Source organism: Hyaena hyaena, unplaced genomic scaffold (assembly GCF_003009895.1).
Source record: "Hyaena hyaena isolate Hyena2069 unplaced genomic scaffold, ASM300989v1 scaffold_686, whole genome shotgun sequence".
NCBI lineage: Eukaryota > Metazoa > Chordata > Mammalia > Carnivora > Hyaenidae > Hyaena > Hyaena hyaena.
In genome coordinates, this window is record NW_024081319.1 from 151,174 (window position 1) to 174,966 (window position 23,793).

Sequence of the window (23,793 nt, forward strand, 5' to 3'; positions counted from 1 at the left end):
ACCACAGTCTTTGCAGTATGAACCTTTTGGATTGCTAGGTTTCTATTTGAGAAACAGGTTTGTAATACCTTTTTTTGCTCGTTTTTCTCATTGCTTGAAATAGTTTTCTATCATATCAAATAGCTTTTGCTGCGTAAACTCAGTTGCTTAAAATAAACTGTGGGATATAAGCTTAGGAATTTCCTGGGCTTGCACTGATGGGTTAACAAGGCACCTTTCTTTTTCTCATTAGCTCCACTCTGAACAATTTCCCCAGGAGTGATTTATAGTCCTATTTACCTGTTTACCTAATTTGGCCCTCCCTGTGAAAGCAGCCCTCTGCTATTGTACTAAGTTGGAGGGTGTTTTTGCCCTGAATACCTAACCTTGTTTACCTCACATACCTTTGTTCTATAGTGGGGCCTTTGCCCCGCCCTCTCTAAACCTATTTACCTAATTCTGTTTACCCAAACTTTGGTGTGAGCATCCTATGGCTTTCTAATTCTTTGTGCCTTGTTAACCCATCGGTACAAGCCCAGGGAGTTCCTAAGCTTATTCCCCACAATAAAAAACCATGTTATTTAGTTCATAATTCTGTGGATTGGTTGGTCACCTCTTCTGGGGGTTTGCTTGGTTGACTTCTGGTGGGCTTTCCTTTTCTGTATTGTAGCCAGGTGGTTGGGTGGATGATCTAGGATTTTTTGGTGTATTCGTAATAGGTAGGTCGTCAGCTAGTTGCAGCTCATTCTCTCATCCTTTAGCCTGCTGGCACTGGTATCTTACTATGGTGGCTTGTACTGGAGTCACATTTTCTATTGTTTCATCAGCCAAGGCAAGTAGCATGGCCAAGTCCAGAACCAATGTAAGGAAAGACTGTCCAACAGCATGAATACAGAGGTATGTGATCAAATTTGGGCCATTACTGCAGAAGTCTTCCACATTCGTATTTCTTCTGCTTTTCAGATCTGCCTTTCTGTGATATGAACTATTAGCTTTTGGCTTGTGCTTGCAAAATTTATCCTCCAGAACCTATTCATAATTTGTTATTAAATATGCTTTGTGTCTAATATCAATCATGTCATTAATTATGGATGATATTTTGAGAAAATTTATCAGACAATGCTTCAATGAAGTTTGCATCCTTTACAAAATGACTGGCAGAGATTAATAACTTCTTGACATCATGCTGCTCATTTGTAATCTTTGCTGCCTCTCACTGGAAGAATCACCCTTGCCAAGCTTGTGAAGTGATGCTTACCAGGGTGAGGAGTACCTTAAGATCCTCAGTCCAATGAGCAGCCAAAATCTGAAATGAGCCTCTCTATGACTACTAGATATTAAAGAACATTAGGTACATTCTCTGTGTTCCCTGAACAATACCCTGCTTGCTCCACTTTTCTCTTTCTCTCCATCCACCCTTGCTTCTTGAGATCCCAGTGTTCCTTGAGAGCCTACTTGGCACTGAAGATGAGCCATAGTCTCTGCAAACATCCTTGAGCTCAAGTCTTGATTCAAGTACTTACTGGCATTGGGCAAGTTAGTTAATCTCTCTCTCCCTCTCTCTTTTTTTCTTCATCAGCAAAATGCTTTTAATATGGTGTTTTATGAAGTTTAAGTGAGTCAACATTCTAGTGTGCCAAAATCTTGATTTTATTTTTAAATAGGCCAGATTCTTTTAAAACTCTGAACATTTGCAGGCATATTTAGCTAAATTGGATTCTTTAAAATGCATGCAATTTTTATACTAGCCTTCAAACACAATCTATTCTATGAAGCCTTCTCTGCATAATTCAGCTCCCAATAGCTTTTCTTTACCATGAATTATTTGCACTTGCTACTACTCAATTTGTTGATTAATTTTATCTTCTATTTTTTATTTTACATGTTAGTCTTATTGCTTTAGTCAAATAAAAAAAAAAAAAACATGACGGTAGAAGACATGCATCCTCTCCAGTCATTGACTAAAGTGTCAAGATCAATAAGTTATCAATAATCTCTTGATTTTTACTAACGGGAATCCACTGAAGTGGCATTAAGTTTTTGGTAGCCAATGATTCAGTTTGTGTTCTCTTAAATAAATGAGGAAAAATGAAGAGAAAGAAATTTAAAATGAATTTTTCCTTATCTAAACCAAACCCAAATTGAAAGAAATGGTTTAAAATGCAGATAGAAGAATAAGATTAAGAATAGAGATTTATCCAGGATAAAAACTTAATGTTGAATAGTCGCAATAGTTCTCCTTCTAGGGGTATTACCTATTATAAAAATACCTGGAAAATTGAGATTCAGATAAGTCTACCAGATGTTTTGCTTACACATCATTGAACTGGATCGAATATCTTAAATGTCACCGAATTAATTAAATCAACCCATTATGCTCACCATTAGAGTCCTTCATTGGCCTCCCAATTCTCTACTAGGCCTCTAGACAAAATGATCCAAATTCTCTTAATGAATATAATAAAACTCTGTTACAAGTTGCCTTCATACCCCGTGCATTTGGTTGGCCTGGCAGAGAAATCAGCTCAAGGAACATGAAGGTATATCAGAATTGAGAATGTATAGAATGTCTCTGTTATCCTTGATAATATTTTGAATCTGAAAAATCTTTCATGCTATTCCAAATCATTTAAAAGACACTGTTTTATTTGAATACTACAACAATATCGTGACATAGCCGTGCATAAGATGTATTCATTTTACAACTGGAAGGTCAACCGAGAAAAATATGAATGTCCAAAATCACACAAAAACATGGTTCAAAGAAACAGAACTTTGGTCTCCTAATCTCTACCTGTGTGTTTTCTCTTTTTGGCACAATTATTTAAGGCTTAGATTCTGCTTTTCGTTACATGGTTGGCAACCATGAGAGGTGCATGAACCCACCTGACCAGATGGTCCCTTACATAGTGTCTTTTGGAATAAAGTAATTGATTTTCTTAGATTCGATGTTATATTTAGCTAGTGCATCCTGGGTGTACCCTTTGGTAGAGCTATTTTCTACATATTCCAATATATTTCTGTTACATTCACAATAAAAGGAAATCTTTTCTTCTTTAAGTTTTAAAATGTTTATTTATTTTTGAGAGAGAGACAGAATGTGAGTGAAGGGGGAGGACAGAGAGAGAAGGAGACACAGAACCTGAAGCAGGCTCCAGGCTCCAAACTGTCTGTGCAGAGCCTGATGTGGGGCTCGAATTCATGAACTGTGAGATAATGACCTGGGCCACGTTGGATGCTTAACCGACTGAGCCACCCAGACACCTCAAAATAAAAATAAATCTTTTCCAGATACTCTTCATATTGCTTCAAACAACAGTTTTACTTGGGTGGCAGAAAGATAAAGATAGGGGCATTTAAAACACTTGCAAATTACATCAAGCCCCTCTTGTGAGAAATGCCTTATTATTGTCCATTCTGCAAGGTATCATATCAATATGAAAGAAATAAAGTGACTCCTTTATTATTTATTGTTCCAGTGCTAGTGAACCATTTTAGGAAAACATTCTGGGTTTCTAAGGCATTGTTTAACATTCTGGTGATAACATACAAGAAATCATAAAGCAGAGCCATCCTATGGCTCTAACAAGATTGATTAGTTTGACCTACTTCAAGATAGTAGACATAACACAAGTACACATCTTTCAGATATACACTTTCAGTTTTAAATAACACTTAAAGAAACATGAATAAATGCCTCACATCTTTGAGCACCTGCTCCCAACCCATGTCTCTGCTACCACAGCCAAACCTTCATAGTGAAGTACAAGAGGAATACTATTTGCTGTTCTAATTATTTTCACATGAGATGAGGAGGAGCCATGGTTTTCCTTATGTATTCATTTCAGTGTGTTACTAGCTTCTCCTCAGAAGAAACCAGTAATTCCTTTTTGCATATATTCTAATGCTACCCCACCTTTAAAAATGTATGGTATCTTGTACATTTCATATCATCAGGAATCTCTCTCTTGGTGCCCATTGGCCCCTGGAAATACTCTACCAGGGCAATTAAGTGAAAACGTCTGCAGATATTTATTCCATGATGTGCCCCATTCAAAGTACCAACAAGAAAAGCCCAATCACAGCCAGCTTGTTGAGGCCACTGTCTCATGTAACTTATTAACAATATCCATTTCTCCATGTATGTATGTATTCGTGTTTTGCATTAATGCACTTCAAAATGTAACAAAGGACTGCTATTGTCATTTGACGAACGTCTCCCTGCAGTTGCTCTACCTAATTAAAACTTAAAACCCAAAACACACTGAAAGGTCTTCATAAAGTCCATGAATAGAAGTTTTCATTACCAAAATAGAAGTCATTACTCCTAGTACGTCTGCTATGATTTCAGCCACCAAGAGGCCATTTTTTGTTGTTGTTGATAGAAGCCTTTTCTGCTTTGGGCTTTTGGCTGCCTTCATATCCCCCTCCATCACTAAATTGCAATAACGATGGGAAATAATTATAATACACTAACATTAGTTAATTGGGTGCCTTCAGGTACCATTGTGGATGTTTCCTTCCTATTTAGTTCTTGCAAACAAGGAGACAAGAGAGCTCAGGTGTACTGAACACCAGCAAGGTATGAACACCATGTTGAGAATTCGATATGTGTTATTCGGTTTTAAAGGAGAGAAAGAAACTTCATGAAGCACATGGTGTATCAGAAATCGAAGTCTCATGTCATGAAGCTACTAAAAGGTAGAACCAATACTCAAATCCCGAAACACTTGATATCAAAACATTAACTTTTTCAGATCCAGAGGAGGAGTGTCAACTTTATTTTACAGATGAGGCCTCTACGGCTTGGAACAGAGCAGAGATGGAGAGCCAGGACTCACACCTGATGGATATCAGACATGATATCAACACTGCACATTAGTTAGAGATTTGGCAGGTGCCTTCTGGCTGTGCCATTTCCCTCTTTTGGTTTGGACTGGCCAGCACATGCATCTGTAAGTGCCAGTCCCAGGGTTTTATGGTCTTTCCCAATTCTACTTGATTGGCAGAGTTTTTTTTTTTTTTAATAGATTACTTATTAGAGTTGCCAACAGTTAAGGAAAATACTAAAAACAGCTGGGAATCTAATTAGAATTGCTGTCCTTTTGCTTGTAAAACTTATGAACAAGCATAATGATGCTAGAATTCAGTGTACTTTAAAATAGTTGTTTAATTCACTTAGGAACATTCCATATCTCAGCAGAGGTTAATATTTTTATCCTATTCACTAAGAAAAAAAAATAAAGACCAAATGGAAAAACACAATTGCTCCATGGCATAATGTAATTCTTCTAACAGCTGGCTGGCCTCTCTGTTGTTTTCTTCTTTTTAGGTCTTCGCTGTCTATTTTATTAACCTTTTTGTGTACACCACCTTCCTTTTATAAGCCAACTTGATTTTTGGGGGGTGGGGGAGAGAAATACACACATTTTTTAAAGATTATTTATTTTGAGAGAGAGAGCACAAGTCGGACAGGGGCAAAGAGGGAGGGAAAGAGAGAATCCCAAGCAGGTTCAATGTCAGTGAAGAGCCCAACTCTGGGCTCTACATCACGAACTGTGAGATCCTGACCTTAGCCGAAATCATGAGTCGGATGCTCAACTGACTGAGCCACCCAGGCACCCCTGGTATACACATTATTTTTAAAGGTAGGTTTGGATGGAAGAAAAGAAGGAAGAAAGGAAGGAAGGAAAAAATTATAAAGAAGGAAAGAAAAGTAGAAAGGATTTGGTAGAGATAGTAAAGCCTAAAGCATAGGACATCATTGAAAATAGACCAGTTCATCAGGATCGGCCATGCAAAAAGTATGGGGAAATGTAAGTAATTGTATATGTTATCCAGAAAAAGCCATAGACTGTAGCCTAAGAGCTGTTTGAAAAGTCAGGCCCCTTTATCTTTCATCAAGATAACAGATTTTTTATCTCCCAACTGAAGAAGGAGTTGGGAGATATATTTGAGCTGAGAACAAGCTGCTTGTCCTATTCATAAAGTGCTTCCAATGGTTCTATCTAAGAATGGCAGGAGACGCTGGCGACCACAGCACAGAACACGTGACAGCAGCTCTCGCAGAAGCTCTGTGACCAGAATGTGATCCTCCCGTGGCACAAATGCACCCGTCTTTTCACTATCCTTTGGTAGCAAACCACACAGAAAGATTCCTGCTTCTACATAAATAGACCTTTTTAAAATAATGACTCTAAGAAACTCAGTGTAACATATAATAGGATTTTTATATTTTGAAAATTCCCCTGTAAGCAAAGAAGTCCTTGTGTCTAAGAAAACTAAATGCCTTTTGAATTTTACAGTTATGTTATAATTTAAGTGACTGGTATCTCTAGAATCACTCAGAATTGTTCTTCTTTGCTGCATTCATGAATACCTGGGCATTGAGGCCAACTAGGGTCATGTACATCACGTAGAGTTCTGATTAACTCCATTTCATGTAAGGCATATGTTTGGATTGTGATTTTGTCATTTTCCATAAATAACTGCTCCTTTGACTTAACCCAGTTTTTTTTAAAGGGGATCTGCCAGACGTCACTACCACTTTGATCTTATTGAATAGTCACAAAAAGAGGGGGTGTCAGATTTTTCAGGCTGTTGAGGGTTATTTGGCTATTTCAGTAAACCTGACATTTGATTTTTCCTCTGGTGGGGTTCATCCACGAAAACATCTGTGGTCTGGGTAGTTGTGGGTCTCTGTGTAAGCAATGATATGGACACACACTTGTTTATTACCCTTCTGGGGGCTTCAGTGCTGAAGCCTTAACCTTCACTAAGTGATCTGCCAGGTTTTCCTTGGTTATTTCCTCAAGGGCCCCCTAGTAGCTGCTTGGTAGGTCATTCAACAGACTTTTCTTGGGGATGGATCTCAGATGTCACATATAATACCTTATAAAGCAGACATTAATATTGTTAGAACATATTGAATTATAAAAAACCATTATAAATTCACTATAGCTAACCTGGGAAATATAAAGAAGAGAATAAACGCATTCATAAAAAGCACTCAGGTAGTGACAGTTAAAATTCTAGCATATCTGTCCAGTCTTCTTTGAAGGCATGAGCTCTCATTGGCTTTGTTTCCCCATATCTGATATTTTTCCTGGGCCACTCAGGAGCCAGTATCTCACGTCCCTTCCCCCCACCTATCTGTGATGTCCACGTCCTTACCAGAGCCTCCGTTACCCTTTTGAGATTGTGTTCCAACACAGTGACCGTCTGCTACCATCACTTGGACCTCAACCAAGGGCACCACTCCTACTTGGGTTCTGTGAAGACTGTACCTCCTCACAGACTCCCCCTTTCATCTCCCAGACTCTAAGTTTTCACAAGATGTTTTTGAGCATCACAGAGAGTAAAAGGAAAATACATCATGGAAAGTAACTGTTATCCTTTCACAGTCCAGATCTGACTGTAAGTCCTTTAGAAACTTTTTCCCTGTTGCCCTCCTCATATCTAGGGACAGTCACCGACATCTCCAACCCTGAAAATCTTCCAGGCATATTCAGTCCCAGAGTCTGGGCTTACCTGATTCCTAGTCAATATGAAAAGGATACAGGTATCATTCTTCCTACTCTTGGCCAGTTTCTGAATTCTTGTATCTGATTTCAGTATTGACCTTTTTTTAGGGTATGTTTGAGGACTGACCTCTTCCAAGGGCATGTTGACATAATACCACCCTTGTTGACAGAGGCATGGACGGTCCCTCCACTGTCACATGATTATCTGGCTTCAGGGCATTTTTACAAAGTCTTAGGCACATATTCATTAGAATGTGTGTTTTGAGGGGTACCTGGGTGGTTCAGTTGGTTAAGCGTCTGACTTTGGCCTAGGTCATGATCATGCTGTTCCTGAGTTTGAGCCCCACGTCGGGCTCTATGCTGACAGCTCAGAGCCTGGAGCCTGTTTCACGTTCTGTGTCTTCTCTTTCTCTGCACCTCCTCCACTCATGCTCTGTCTCTCTCTCAAAAATAAATAAACATTAAAAAAAAAGAATGTGCATTTTGTGTGTAAGCAGAGAGTCCTCATTTTTTCTTTGCTCTGTCTCTGGCATCTTTAGTGTGCCTGGTACATATTGGGCATTTAAATATTATTGAATTGAATATTATTAACAAAGAGAATATTAACATATAAACAGGCTTTTAAAATTTTTTATCTTTCATATTTCAGTGTTCATGGTTCACACTCTAGAGAGAGGTTTACCTCAAAGCGAAAGGCAATAGGTTCCCATGACCTTTCGTGGCATATAAAGTGTTTAGTTATAGAACAGAAAGTGAAACTTTCCAGGTTTATCAATCCATTGATTTCTAATAATCTATTTTTCTCTAAGTAAAGTCAAGGATATATATGCTATCCAACCACAGGAAATTACTCTAATGTTCTGAAACAATCTAAGGAGGTTGCTATTATTCCATGGAAAAATGAGTTTTATGAGCAAATAGTAGATCCTATTAGAAGCAAACCATGATATATTGGTTGAAATATTATAGTACACTGGAAAACCCAAGGTAAGGCATAGAAGGACATACCAGAATCTCATAAAAATCATAAAAACCCAAAAGTATAATTTGGAAATTTATCTCTAGGCCTGAAATGATATTATACTAAGTAAAATAACTGCTTTAGGTTATGTTTTGATTCTCTTTTCTGAGAATTTTTCAACAAATGTAAGGCCATTGGGAAGCATCCTGACCCCTGAAGATACCCGATCTTTTCTAACACGATTCAAGGTCAGACCACTTGCTTCTAGCTTAGAAAAGTAGCAGTTGTCGACATTTCTTTTCCTATAGTTCAGGGAGAGAAAGTAGGTCAGCTTTTCTGGAATGACACAGGAGATAAGGTGAAAGTGTTGGGTGATTGGGCATACAAAGCCCAGAATTGCTCTTCTGAGACATTTCTGCTCGATCCGGTAAGCAATGCTCAGCCATCAAGCAAGGAGAACATCGTGTCCCTCTACAAATAGAGATTTTTCCATTTCCTTGCCTTTGTATCAACACGAAGCCCTAAATTTTATTAATGTTTTCCAGCTCCCAACTGGGCCCTCAAATTTGATAGAATGCTTAATGTACTAACATATGCACAATGGTCGCCTGATAAGTTCTTGGTCGCTGATGCAGTATCATAAACAGGAAGAAATTATTCAAAGCATAAAAGAAATGTTAACTCAGTGCCTTAACCTGCCTTTAACTACACCCCTACGGTTGCCCCAGCCCTTTGTAAGAGAAATAAGAGCAAACAGTTGAGCATGAATACCTGGCAGCTGGGAGCCCCTTCCCCCGCTGGCCTTGCTGGAAAGGAGGACCCTGTGCAGCTCTGTCTCATGCCTGTGCTCATTGTCCACCTGCACCTCTGCAGATTCTAGCACATGTTTACTCACACTGCGTATTCACTCACTTAAGCAAACCCTAGGGACGTGGCTCGCAGGAGCTGCTACTGGAAGTTAAATGAGGCCCTTTATTTGGAAAGGCCTCTGTAACTAGTAACTGAGACATTTGAGAAAACAATTGATTCTAGCCACCCCGTGTCGCAGAAAAAGTTCCAGGCAAATTGACAGCGATGTGGACAGTTTAAAAGTAAAGAGTAGGGCAGAAGTGTAAGCTGTCGCTTAGATGATACCATACAAATGATGCAAAATCCCATCATCTTAAACAAGACCCCCATGGAAGGTTATATTCTGTGATTAATGAGGGCGGTGGAAGCCCAAGCTTCTCCCTGTGGTGTGAAGGTGATAAAACAGTAACCAGAGAGACCAGGTTTGCTGGTAGGACCATTCAAGCATTTCAAAATTATGCATTCACCAAATGTGCTTGTTCTTGTATCGGAAGTGCGGTGGAGTCAATATACTCATACTGCCCCTCTCACAGGGAAGACAGACATCCGAGGAATCCTTATACCAGCAGCAAAACAGCCAGCTACTTCAGTTCACACAGGCTTGCAATTTTCTCTTTCAGCGGTCCACCAACAGAGTGTATGTGTAATCCCGGGTCCGTCTCACTGCTGAAACTGTGCACACACTATGGAAAGACACTCAATGCTAGAGGTTATTGCCCTCAAGGTGTCACAGTTTCCAAACCCAATCAGGCCTTCAGGGTCTCTTGACAATTATGCTTTTGTAGTTGTAGCTCCTGTTCAGTGGGAGTGATTATTCACAACCTTCTTCATTTTCCTGAAGTCTCCCAATAGACTCGTTCACTATCATCTTCAGCATCAGACTATAACTTTTCATCAACTGATGAATGGATCAAGAAGATGTGGTTTATCTATACGATGGAATACTACATGGCAATGAGAAAGAATGAAATCTGACCATGTGTAGCAACGTGGATGGAACTTGAGGGTGTTATGCTGAGTGAAATAAGTCAGGCAGAGAAGGACAGACACCATATGTTTGCACGTATAGGTGGATTAGGAGGAACTTAACGGAGGACCATGGGGGAGGAGAAGGGGAAAAATAGTTGGGAAGAAGGAGGGAGGCAAACCATGAGAGACTCTTGAATGCCAAGAACAAACTGAGGCCTGATAGGGGAGGGGAGAGGGGAAGGGGGATGATGAGCATGGGGGAGGGCACTTGTTGGGATGAGAACTGGGTGTTATATGGAAACCAACTTGACAATAAACTATGAAAGAAAAAAAATAAAAAGCATCTTGGACATAGAAAAAAATAAAAATAAAAGCTTTGTTAACCAATAAATAAATAAAATAAACATTAAAATAAAACAAAAAAATCTTTTAGAGAAAATATAAATCGAAGAGGAAGTTTGTCAACTCTCTGACTCACTATGCTTCACAAAAATCATGACAGTGTCTACAACCATTCTTGTCTCCTGGGTTAGGCTTCCTGTGCTTGCTTTCCCAGCCTTTCACACCACCTCAGGATTCTTCTTGCATCCTTCGTATTTGTCTTGTCTATCCTGAACTGCCATACGTTTACCAGTTTATTCACCACTGGCTTTTCCCATCACAAAACACTCTATGTTGATAGATGGTCCACCCTAGCTACTTTCCTCTCTCTTAGTTTTATAAATTCAGCTGTACTTTCTGTCTCTAATTCCTCTGTCTGTAACTCATCTCTTAATTCACTGGAATCTTGTTTGTATCCTCCACTTATAATCATATTTATAATATTATATATAATATGCATATTATATAAATATAATCATATTTAGCATGGCCAGTAATATGCTTCTTGTTGCTACATTCAGTTTTTCATTTCTCAGCCTTTAATTTGACCTCATTGTAGCAGTTTTGACACCCCCTTGTCTTCCATTGCTCCATTCTCTGGTTTGCACTAAAACTTTACTACCCTCCAACTTAGTATTCCTCACAGATTTCTCTATTTGTCTCTTAACTGTCAGGGTTTTTCAGACCCAAACTTTCTTCTTTATTTAATTCACTACTGGTGTGAACACACATCTAGAATTCCTTCTGACTTCCTGGTCTATAGATCTAACTATCTTATAGAGATTTTCACTTAGATTTTTAGCAGGTGTTTCATTTATTCAACAAATAAAAAACTGACCTCATCATTCTATCCTCAAATCTGTGTAGACTTCTCTTAAATGTCTCTCCACTGTTCCTTCTGCCATCTTTCTGTGCTGCCATAATGGTGCTCATGAATGTCCTGGCAGATACTCTTAAGAGGATTAACAATCCTGAAAATAAAGGCAAATGCCAGGCTCCCTGTCCATTTAGGCCATGCTCGAAAGTCAGTGTTCAGTTTCTGTGATGAAGAAGCATGGTTAGTTACATTGGTGAACTTGAGGTCATTGATGATCACAGAACTGGGAAAATTGTTGTGAAACTCATGGACAAGTTAAACAAGTGTGGAGCGAGCAGCCCCAGATTTGATGTACAACACAAAGATCTAGGAAAAAAATGGCAGAATAATTTTCTCCCATCCCACTAGTTTGATTTCATTGTACTAACAACCTCAGCTGGCATCGTGGACCATGAAGAAGCAAGATGAAAACACACAGGAGGGAACATCCTGGGATTCTTTTCCTAGGGGTATATACAGATGAGCAGATAAAATACCTCTATGGAAAAAAATGTCTCTGCATTGCCTCTGTCCTCATTCTAGCTGTAGTCACATCCCACTGGGAATGACCACAGCCTTCCAACTCATGTCTCTTCTTCCTTTTCCCACACCCATATTTTCACTTTACTGCATCTACAATGGCCTTTCCAAGACTCCATCTGAGCATGTCTTATAAAGTCTAAACTTTTTATCTGGAATATGTAATCTTTTTTGAAGTAGCCATGTTTACCATTGCATACACTCAGATCAGAATTTCTTGCCCCGCACTGTGCCTCACAGCCACCAGATTGCCGGTCGTTTGTTGAATGGCATTATCCTCTTGATCACAAGCATTTCCATGTGCTGTTTTCTTTACTTGGAGTCCTCTTTGCTTCACAGCTCCTGCCTTTTATTTAGGATTTTAATTATATATCAACTCTTTCAGAACAGTTTCCTGACCTCCCGGGAGTGGATTGGATGTCTTTTTAACGTGTTTCCAGAACACTGCTCTTACTTCATTGAAATTCTTATTACATGGTGTGGTTGAGTGCCCATTTATTGGCCTGTTTCGCCTATTAAAATAGACAACACATTTCTTAAGAATAGGCCTGGCACCTTGTTTGGTACTTTTCCCCATGTTTTGAATAAGTGAATGAATAAGCTATACATTTGGAAATCAAAACTTTGAAATTCGATGAGCTTGCCAAAGAAGAAAGCATATAGAAAGAGTAAAGGCAAATGGGAGCCATTGCAAAGATGGATTTTAAGAGACTTCCTCACTATAGCATTTGGGAGGACAGCAGCAGAGAAGAGTCTGGGAGCCAGTGGGAAATACAGCAAAGGAGATGGAGTTTGGATGGCATCAAACAGAGGGTTCCACGAAGAGAGATTCATCAGTGGCTAGCTAAGGAGAGAGAACTGAGAGGGCGAGGAGAGGCTCTGTAGTCATCGGTGGCCTTTCTGAGAGAGCAGATTTAGTAAAGCTTCAGGTTTAGAAGACAGAGTGCAGGGAGCAAACAACTTCATTACATACTGTCATCACAAGAAACCTTTCAAATTTAAAGTTAGATCGAGCATGCCAGGAGAAAGCATAGAACTCACCAAATTCCTGGTCTGTGTCTGCTACATTTGGGCACCTCGGTTGAACCGAAATTTTCATTTGAAGTAAGTGAAAATAGACAGGAGCATAATAGTAAAATGTTTTGCCTCCTATAAATTAGAGTTATGATTTCTGCTTAGAAGAGATGGCACTGCTGTGACTTTTTACTAAGCTGCATCTCTATTGACTCTTTTAATTAAGTTTTTAATTTTAATATCAATATTGTTAACATGCAGTGTTATATCCGTTTCAGGTGTACAATATAGTGATTCAGCAACTCTATACGTTACTCAGTGCTCATCATGGCCAGTGTACTTTGTCCCCATCCCCGTCACTCATTTTGTTCCCTATAGTTGAGAGTCTGTTTCTTGGTTTCTCTCTCTTTTTCTTGTGCTCATTTGTTTTGTTTCTTAAATTCCATATATGAATGAGATCATATGATATTTGCCTTTTTCTGATTGACTTAGCTCACTTAGTATTTTACTCTCTAGCTCCATCCATGTTGTTGCAAATAGCAAGATTTTTTTTTTTTTAGATTTTATCCTTTTTTATGGCTGAATTATACACACACACACACACACACACACATACATACCACATCTTCTTTATCAGTTCACCTATTGATGGACATTTGGGCTGCTTTCATAATTTGGCTATTGCAAATACTGCCACTATAAACATAGGGGTGCACTATCCGTTTGAATTCATGTATTTGTATTTTTTGGGTAAATACCCAACCGTGCAATTGTTGGATTATAGAATAGCTCTATTTTGAACTTTTTGAAGAGCCTCCATATTATTTTCCACAGTGGCTACACCAGTTTGCATTCTGATCAACAGTGCATGAAGGTTCCTTTTTTCCCCACATCCTCATCAAGACTTGTTTCTTATGTTTTTGATTTTAGCCATTCTGACAGGTGTGAGCTGATATCTCATTAATAACAGTAAATTTCTAAAGATGCTGCTTAAAGCTAAAATGAGAAAGCAGTTTATAGTAGATTCTTTTGCTATATGGCAGATAAAATGATAGTGTTCATCCATACATACAACTGATACTTCCATGTTGAAAACCGTTGTATTAACTGAAAGAAAGGAGGGGGTGGCAAAGAAGATTAAAAAGGGAAATAAATACTACTATGAAGCTTTCGTTTCTCTGATACAGTATGTTTCCCTATCATTGCATACTTGTTAGCTTTAAAAAAGGGTGGCATTTTAATATCATTGACGCTAGTTTTTATTTTTAACAACTTTGCTCTCTTCGTAGTAATGTACATGTCTTACTTTACACATTATTTTGACTACTTCCACCATTTTGACCAATAAAAACTACACAATTCAAGTAATTATTTCTATTATTAATTATCTAAATAAAATTTCTGGAAAATAAAAGGTCTGGAAGCAATCATTTATTATTCATAGCTTTTGTCTGTTTTTCTCCCAACTTCCAAATTTACTTTAATGCTCAAATTCAAATTCTGAACATGCTAAAGAATTAATACAGTTAAAATGGATTTTACCATTCTGCATATCTTTATTCATGACTGCACTTCATAGACCATTCCTGTCAGACATTTTTGTAATTAGGCTAAAGTTCTTACTAACAATTTTTTTCATGTGGATGAAATACATTTGCTTTTTTTTTTTTTTTTTAGCGTAGGTAAGTCTCAAGCTGCGCTGCTTTTGTGAAGATTTTATAGTCAGAATTTGTTGCAGCTAGTTACTTCTAAAACTGTGTTTTAGGCAACACAGCATTCCCTCCTATGGGCAAAATTAAGGGACTGGACTTAGGCCCATTTATGTCATCAGTGGAGGGATGGGTAAGGTCCCAAGTACCAGGAGTCTCATCTCAAATGCCTTTAGTCTGAGTTCTTTACTTGTGTTTTTAAAGTTGGGTTTATGGGGCGCCTGGGTGGCTCAGTTGGTTAAGCGTCTGACTTCAGCTCAGGTCATGATTCATGGATTGTGAGTTTGAGCCCCGCATTGGGCTTTGTACTGATAGCTCTAAGCTTGGAACCTGCTTCAGATTCTGTGTCTTCCTCTCTTTCTCTGCCTCTCCCCTGCTCATACTCTGTCTCTCTCTCCTTCAAAGTAAACAAACTTTTAAAAATTAAAAAAAAAAAAAAGTTGGGTTTAAGGTAGCCTGGGTGGCTCAGTCAGTTGAATATTTGACCCTTAATCTCAGCTCAGGTCTTGATTTCAGGATTGTAAATTCAAGATCCATGTTGAGCTCAGTGTCGAGGGTGAAGTCTACTTAAAAAGTAAGTTGAGTTCAAAGATATCTAGAAGAAAAATAAACTGGGTTTTAGTTATTTTCTATTCCAAATGTATGTAAGCATGTACTTGGATGTAAAATATGGATTGAGTTGAAATAATTTTGTGTTTGCACTATGTGTTAATTAAAAATAGAGAATATGACATTTGAAATTTTTCTATTTGTTATTTTCAAAATTTAATAAATTCTCAAGTTTTCTTATAGTAAACATTGCAATTTATAGGTACAAAATAACAAAATTTAAAATCCTTTCATACAAATTATACATTTTCTTATTATTCTTAGAGCAACTATTAAATGCATGGCTTCAATCAAGATATTAACTCTTAATTTAGTCTTTTAAATGTTTACTAATTTATTTTTGAAAGAGAGAGAAAGTGCACAAGTGGAGTAGGGGCCTTGAGAGAGGGAGACAATCCCAAGCAAGCTCAATGCCCTCATCACCGAGCCTGATGTGGTGCCCATGCTCATGAACGGTTAGATCATGAACTGAGCTGAAATCAGGAGTTGGACCCTTAACCAACTGAGTCTTCTAAAAGTAATATATCAGCCCCTGAACTGCAAGCTTTAATCATATCAATTATCAGAGCAAAGTGGGAATTTATTATAAGTATCAAAGAAATACTCAAAAGTAAATGTTTTTTAAAGTTAAATTCACTTTTCCTTACTTTATTTTCAACACAAATGATACATTCCACACATAGCAGGTGTAAAGTGCATGGCCAGGGAAACAGAGTTTAAACAGAGAACCTATCTTTCAGGATCTTTGTGAAATAATAGGAAAGACTAATACCAGAACACAATCAGTTACAATAAAAGATATCAGGAATTGGGAACTCATTGGAGGGAGGGTGCACTCCTGATGGAATTAGAAAAGACTTCATGAGGGAAGGCTGTATTTGAGTGGACCTTGGGAATTGCATAGAATTTCACCCGGTGAAGATAAGCAAGGGTACTTTTGTGGATATAATAAATACTAGAGTAAAGGCACAGAGGAGAGAACCAGCCTGCTTCAGATCATCTAGTTTGACTGAAAGAATGAGTGAATATAATGTAAAGGCAGGTCTTGGGCAGAATAAGTTATCAGGAGCAACTTCTTTGTAGAGCAGGGATGAAACTTGCCCCCAAGGACATCATTAAGGAGTGAGTTAGGTGATGGGGAGAAGTTAACTTTGAATAGATTTAAGTTGGAAAGCAACAAAATGATAGCCACATTTGTTCGTTTCTATTCTGTCCCTGAGACTATGTTAAATAACTTTAGTTGCATTACATTTGATCTTTAGAACAAATACAAAGTTAGTGTTTGTTCTTTAGAAGATCAAAGGACAATATTGTGGAACATAGATCAGAAGACAGCCAGGCTGGAAGCCCTCTGGAGAGGTGACCAAGGCATCTCTCATTTATCTTTATTCTGAGTACTTAAAAACAATTTCAACTCTCCCACGCGATTGAATAAAATTTCATCGATTGCTCTCTGCACTTTCTTCCACCCCAATTCCCTTGTTATTGATGTCTTACATTAGTATGATACATTTGTCACAACTACTAAACCAATATTGATACATTATTAACTAAAGTCCATACTTTATTCAGGTTGTCTTTCTTTTTACCTAATGTCCTTCTTCTGTCCAGGATCCCATCCAAGTTACCACATTACATTTAGTTGTCATGTCTTGGTAACCATCTCTAAACTGTGAGAATTTTTTAGACTCTCCTGTTTATTATGACCCTGGCAGTCTTGAGTAATGGTCAGGTATTTTATAAACTGTCCCTGGATTGGAATTTGTTTGATTTTTTTTTTTTTTTGCATGAGTTGACTGGGATTATAGGTTTGAGAGAGAAAAACCACAGAGATAAAATGTCATTTTCATCACATCAGGCAACCATTGATCTGTTTATCATCTATATTGCTTTGCCTTTTCTAGAATGTCATATAAATGGAGTTGTACCGTCTATAACCTTTTTAAGCTGGCTTCTTTCAGTTAGTAATATGCATTTAAGGGTACACATAATGATGGAGGTATGCCAAAGCGACATGGGAGCCAACTGAAAGAGTTCCCAATGACCAGAGATGGAACATTTTTGCAACAAAATAAATTAAGTAGCATTGGATAATATCTTAAAATACTTTTAAAAATGCATCCATAGGTTCATGCTGATAGAGAATAAATGAATGAGTGAATAAATGAATGAATAAAGGATATAAAAAAAGTCCCTTTCCAAAAATCTCCAAATAATTTATGTATACATTTTACCCTGAATGAGGTGGATCATAACTCCTCATTTCTTAAGTTTGGGCTACATTTAGTAACTTCTTTCTGAAGAACAATATGAAGGGTCGGGGGGAGGGCCATCACTTTACAGTGAACTTTACATCATCTGTGATAATGTAAGTGTCTGTGTCTAAGTTCATGTCTAAGTTCATTGTTTTTTTTTTTTACAGACCAATTGGTTGTGTAAAACAGTAAATCCTGAAAAAGACTATCCTTTTTTTTTTTTTAATTTCCCTTGTGCTTTTGTCTAAGATCAATTGATTGTATTTGTATGGGTCTATTTCTGGGCTCTGTATTCTGTTCTTGTCATCTATTTGTCTGTTCCTTAACCAATACCATATTTTCTTTATTACTATAGCTTTAAAGTAGATCTTGAAGTCATGTAGTGCGAATCTTCTTTGTTTTTATTCTTCAGTATTATGGTTGTTATTCTGTTTTTTTTGATTTTTTTTTTGTTTTTTTGTTTTTTTCCCTTTCCATATAAGCTGTAGAATCATTCTGTCAGTGTCTACAAAATAGCTTGCTGGGATTTTGATTGGTTTTGTAATGAATCTGTAGATCAAATGGAAACAAAATGGCACCTTAGTGTTCCAATCTATGAACATGAAATATATTTTATTTCCTCTGTCAGTGTTTTCTTATCTTTTACACACAGATCCTGTATATATTTTGTTAGGTTAATCACTAAGGGAAGGAAGGGATGAATTGATTCTCTAAGTAAGTAAATCTGGGCTGTGTCTCTGAATTAGGCTGTCTCTGCAGATTTTCAGGTAAAGGTTTGTCCTATAACCTCAGTTGTCTGATTGCTCCAGGAAAACTTTATTTTCAGCTTGTTCAGCTTTTCCTTGTTGTAACAATGGGAGTGACAACTTCTAAGCTCCTTATCATGTCTCAGTTGAAACCAGAAGTCATTACCTGCTTTTTCTTAAAGCATAGTTATTCTACTGTATTGTGTGTTTTGAAGATATAAACAGAAAGAATGTCATATTCACTTTTGTATCCATGGAATGAAACCAAGCAGAAAATGAATAACTATATATTAGATGAATAGCAAGATGGATGGATGGATGGATGGATGGATGGATGGATGGTTGAGTAGATGAATGGATAGATGAAGAAATGAAGACTCATAGAGTAAATTGCTAAAGCCTGGTATGGATCAATAATAGAGAAAAAAAATTAAAGGAAATCAAAAGGGTGTATATTGTAAGTAAGTAAGTAAGATAAAACCTAGGGAACAAATAAAAAATGAAGAATTAGAAAGGAAAGCATTTTTAGGAGGATTGGAGAGATATTGAAGGACTTTACTCTTCCCTTGAGTCTAATATCCTTCCATACCTTGCTCAAAGCCTTCGCTGAAAACTCTGTATGTATTTTTCTTTCACTCATGCTAGGTATAACAAGACTAGTCTTTTTTTTAGCTAAAATTCAGTGTAATGTAGCACAACACAAATTAATTCAAATTAAAGCAAGACACCATTTATTCCAGCAAATGAGGAATGAGGAAATGAATCCTAATGTCAAATGGTTCATAAGTTTACAGGGAAACCAATATATTTATAACCTCCTGGTGAGAATTTAAATTATATACACTTTTAGAAATTAAATTTGCAATATTTAGCAATGCTTTAAAAGTATCTGTAACTTTTGACTCTATTATATTATTTCTAAGAATCCATTCTATGAAATAATGTAGGATTCATGTGTCCATTTTTGGTGATAGATTTTTTTAGTTGCTTGAATATTACAGAAAATTTAGGGGCTGATAAGATAACAAACCAAAAATGTAAACAAACAAATGAAAAACTACAAAAAAAAAAGAGTTCCCATTCACATGGAGCTTGCATGTTCATTGGAAGAGGTAAATAATAAATAGACAAATGTTTAATATGGTAAGTGGTGGTGAGTGCTATGAAGAGAAGACAAAGTAAAAAGATGCGTAGAGAGTGAATCCTATTTTATACTGTGCAGTCAGGTGTGCAGTCACTGATGTGGTGGCTTTGGCCAGAGATCAGCTCAAGGAATGAAGTGGGATGCCCAATTCTTTGGACAAAGAGTGCTGGCATTCCAGGCAGAGAGAACAGCAAGTGCAAAGCCTCATGGCAGGCCCATGCCTGGTATGTCTGAGGTACAGCAAGGAGGTTGGTGCTCCAGAGCAGGGTATGGGAAGGGGTGGATAACAGGGGAAGAAGACAGAGAAATAACTAGTGGCCAGATCATGTAGGATTTTCTAAAGCCAAGTCAAGGAATTTGAGCTCTGTTCTGAGAAATATGAAAACTTATTGGAAGATTGTACTAAGAATTTCATAATCTGATTCACATTTTATTATTGAAGAATAATGGACCTATAATACTGCATTAGTTTCAAGTGTAGCACACAGTGATTCAATATTTGTATACATTAGACAGTTCTTACCACAGTGAGTCAAGTTCCCATCTGTCACCACACAACATTGTTACCATATTACTGACTATACTTCCTATGCTGTATCCCTGTGTCACATTTATTTCATAACTGGAAGATTGCATTTCTTAATTCCCTTCACCAACTCTGTCCATCCCCCAAACCCCTCCTCTCAGCTCATCATCTGGTTTGCTTGTTGTATCTATGAGGCTGTGTTTTGATTGTTTGTTCATTTGTTTTGTTTTTTACATTCCACACATAAGTGAAATTACCCTTTATCTTCCTCAGTCTGACTTATTTCACTTAGTATAATATCCTCTAGCATCACCCATGTTATCACAAATGGCAAGATATCATTCTTTTTTGTGTCTGATTGATATTTCTCTCTCTCTCTCTGTGTGTGTGTGTGTGTGTGTGTGTGTGTGTGTGTGTGTGTGTATGATCACATCTTCTTTCCATTTATCTATTGATGGACACTTGGGTTGCTTGCATATCTTGGCTATTGTAAATACTGCTTCTACAGTGTTTTTGGTTTCTTCAGATAAATATCTAGAAGTGGAATTGCTGAGTTTACATTTTAAAATGATCACTGTGGCAAAGAGCACAGCATGAATGGAAACTAGTCTGAATGTCATCTCCTCTCTGAGTGAGATCTCATCAAGAGATGATACAAGATTGGGCTGGTGGGGGTTGGAGGTGGGTGTAGATTCTGGGTTCACAAGGACCAATCATTGGAATATGCTCTTGGACTAGATATGATAAGTCAGAGAAAGACAGACATCAAAATTTTCAAGGGTTTGGACTTGAGACATGAAAGGAAAACCACTGACATATGCTGCTATGGGAGATACTGCAAGAAGGGCAGGTGTGAGATGAAAGTCAGCAGTTCAGCTTTGCCGTGATAAATGCAAGGGGTCTGTTCAGTACTCACGTGGAGATGTCACACAGGCTCTTGGACACAACGTAGGAATTCAGGGGAGAAATCAAGCAGGAGATATGTGCAATGGCGATGTCACCAGATCACATTGGTGTTCATGATACTGAAAGTTTTAAAAATTCAGTATCCAAAACTAGAGGATCTCTAATATGCAGCAGAGCCAGACAATGTGGCTGAAAGTCCCTGCTTCATGAAGGGCCGTGCACTCTGCAGCAGGTGCCAGTATAGAAGGGTGGTCCGCAAAGATTGCAAACCCACTGAGGATCGGTCTTTTCTTATTATTCATATCTATATAGCATCTAGAAATTCTCGGTTTGAATTTTGGCAGTAGAGTTGTCTACACACTTTATTAAAAGAATCTTATGAAGCCATATTTTTAGATTTGATTTTAATCCCTTAAAAACATCTGGTGCTTAGATTTTGGCTTATCGTGCAAAAATAAAGATTTTAGGAGGTGTTAATCCTTTAATCAGCTCATCTGTATTTCTTTATTCTGGTTAGTGAACCTGCCTCATTCTCACTGCTATGCAATAGTGATAAATTTTTGATATTTAAAATTAAAACCGAATTACTGATGGATGGTTGTGCTGTTTTTAAATGGAAAAAAAAAAGAGAGTGGGGCGCCTGGGTGGCTCAGTAGGTTAAGCGTCCAACTTCAGCTCAGGTCATGATCTCACGGTTTGTGAGTTCAAGCCCTGCCTTGGGCTCTGTGCTGACAGCTCAGAGCCTGGAGCCTGCTTCAGATTCTGTGTCTCCCTCTCTCTCTGCCCCTCCCCTGTGCATGCTCTGTCTCTCAAAAATAAATAAATGTTAAAAAAAATTTTAATGGAAAAAAGAGCAATTAATTTACTGATTGTATCTCATTTAATAAATTTACCCCCTTCTCATTTCCAAACTTTGCTCCTTGCAAGGGACCATCTCTATTGAGTAGAACCATGGCATGTATTGTATATTAAAATTCAGGTATCCCCAGATGTTGCTTATTTCCAGGTTAATTGGTTTCCAACACACACAGAAACCAGCATAAAGACACAGACATGAGAAAATGAAACTGATAAGTACATATGTTTATGCCAATTGGGGTCTTTACTTTAAAAAAAAAAAAAAAACAGCAGGTGATAAAGATGATCTAGAGAGTTTCACACATCAGTTCTGATACCCCAGGCCACTCCACTCCCCCAGTAGAAGCACTGGCTCCTGCAAAATACATATTAAAGGAAATTACATCTGGCTTTGTTTAAAAATTTCATAGTAACTGTGACTTTTTCTATGACTAAAGCTATGGCTTGAAATTAGTCTTCTACTTAATCACGATTTAAATATATTAATGAACAGTGACTTTTTTTAAAAAGAGATACTATTAGCAGGTATTATCAGAAGACTATGTTGCTTATTTTTTACGAGTGACATTTGATTTTTTTTGTTATTGTTGTTGTTGTTGTTCAGAGTTGGATTTAATAAGAAAAGCTGGAAAGTGGAACATAAGACTTTTTTCCAATCCCCAGTTATCCTTCTTCATAAGCCAATAGCCCAGCACATACTTTTAAAAATATATAATTTATTGTTAAATTGGGTTCCATACAACACCCAGTGCTCATCCCAACAACTGCCCTCCTCAGTGCCCATCACCTACTTTCTCCTCTCCCCCAGCCCCCATCAGCCCTCAGTTTGCTCTCTGTATTTAAGGGCCTCTTATGGTTTGCCTCCCTTCCTCTCTGTAACTTTTCCCCCCATCCCTTCCCCATGATCTTCTGTTAAGTTTCTCAAGATCCACAAAGGAGTAAAAACATATGGTATCTGTCGTTCTCTGACTCACTTATTTTACTTAGCATAACACCCTCCAGTTCCATCCATGTTGCTGCAAAAGGCCAGATTTCATTGTTTCTCATTGCCATGTAGTATTCCATGGTATAGATAAACCACATCTTCTTGGTCCATTCGTCTGTTGATGGACACTTAGGCTCTTTCCATGTTTTGGCTATTGTTGAAATCACTGCTATAAACATTGGGGTACATGTGCGCATATGCATCAGCACTCCTGTGTCCCTTGGGTAAATTCCTAGCAGTGCTACTGCTGGGTCATAGGGGAGTTCTATTGTTAATTTTTTGAGGCACCTCTGCACTGTCTTCCAGAGCGGCTGCACCAGTTTGCATTCCCACCAACAAGTGTAAGAGGGTGCCCGTTTCCCCACATCCTCGCCAGTACCTATAGTCTCCTGATCTGTTCATTTTAGCCACTCTGACTGGCATGAGGTGGTATCTCAGTGTGGTTTTGATTTGTATTTCCCTGATGATGAGGGATGCTGAGCATTGTTTCATGTGTCTGTTGGCCATCTGGATGTCCTCTTTGGAAAAGTGTCTATTCCTGTCGTTGGCCCATTTCTTCACTACATTATTTGCTTTTCAGGTGTGGAGTTTGGTGAGTTCTTTATAGATTTTGGATACTAGCCATTTATCCGATATGTCATTTGCAAATATCTTTTCCCATTCTGTCGGTTGCCTTTTAGTTTTGATGATGGTTTCCTTTCCAGTGCAGACACTTTTTAACTTGATGAGGTCCCAATAGTTCATTTTTGCTTTTTAATTCCCTTGCCTTTGGAGAAATATCAAGTAATAAGTTGCTGTGGCCAAGGTCAAGGAGGTAGTTTCCTGCTTTCTCCTCTAGGGTTTTGATGGTTTCCTGTCTCACGTTCAGGTCCTTTATCCATTTTGAGTTTATTTTTGTGTCTCGTGTGAGAAAATGATCTAGCTTCATTCTTCTGCATGCTGCTGTCCAGCTCTCCCAGCACCATCTGTTAAAGAGGCTGTCT

The 23,793-nt window shown here is 37.9% G+C and overlaps 1 protein-coding gene and 1 pseudogene across 2 annotated transcripts in view; both read left to right on the plus strand.

Annotated features, from left to right (window-relative positions):
• Nucleotides 1-23,793, plus strand: part of RGS7 (regulator of G protein signaling 7) — a 269,469-nt gene that overhangs the window by 110,753 nt on the left and 134,923 nt on the right. The gene's annotated exons all lie outside the window — the stretch shown is intronic.
• Nucleotides 11,582-11,986, plus strand: LOC120220332 (annotated as a pseudogene).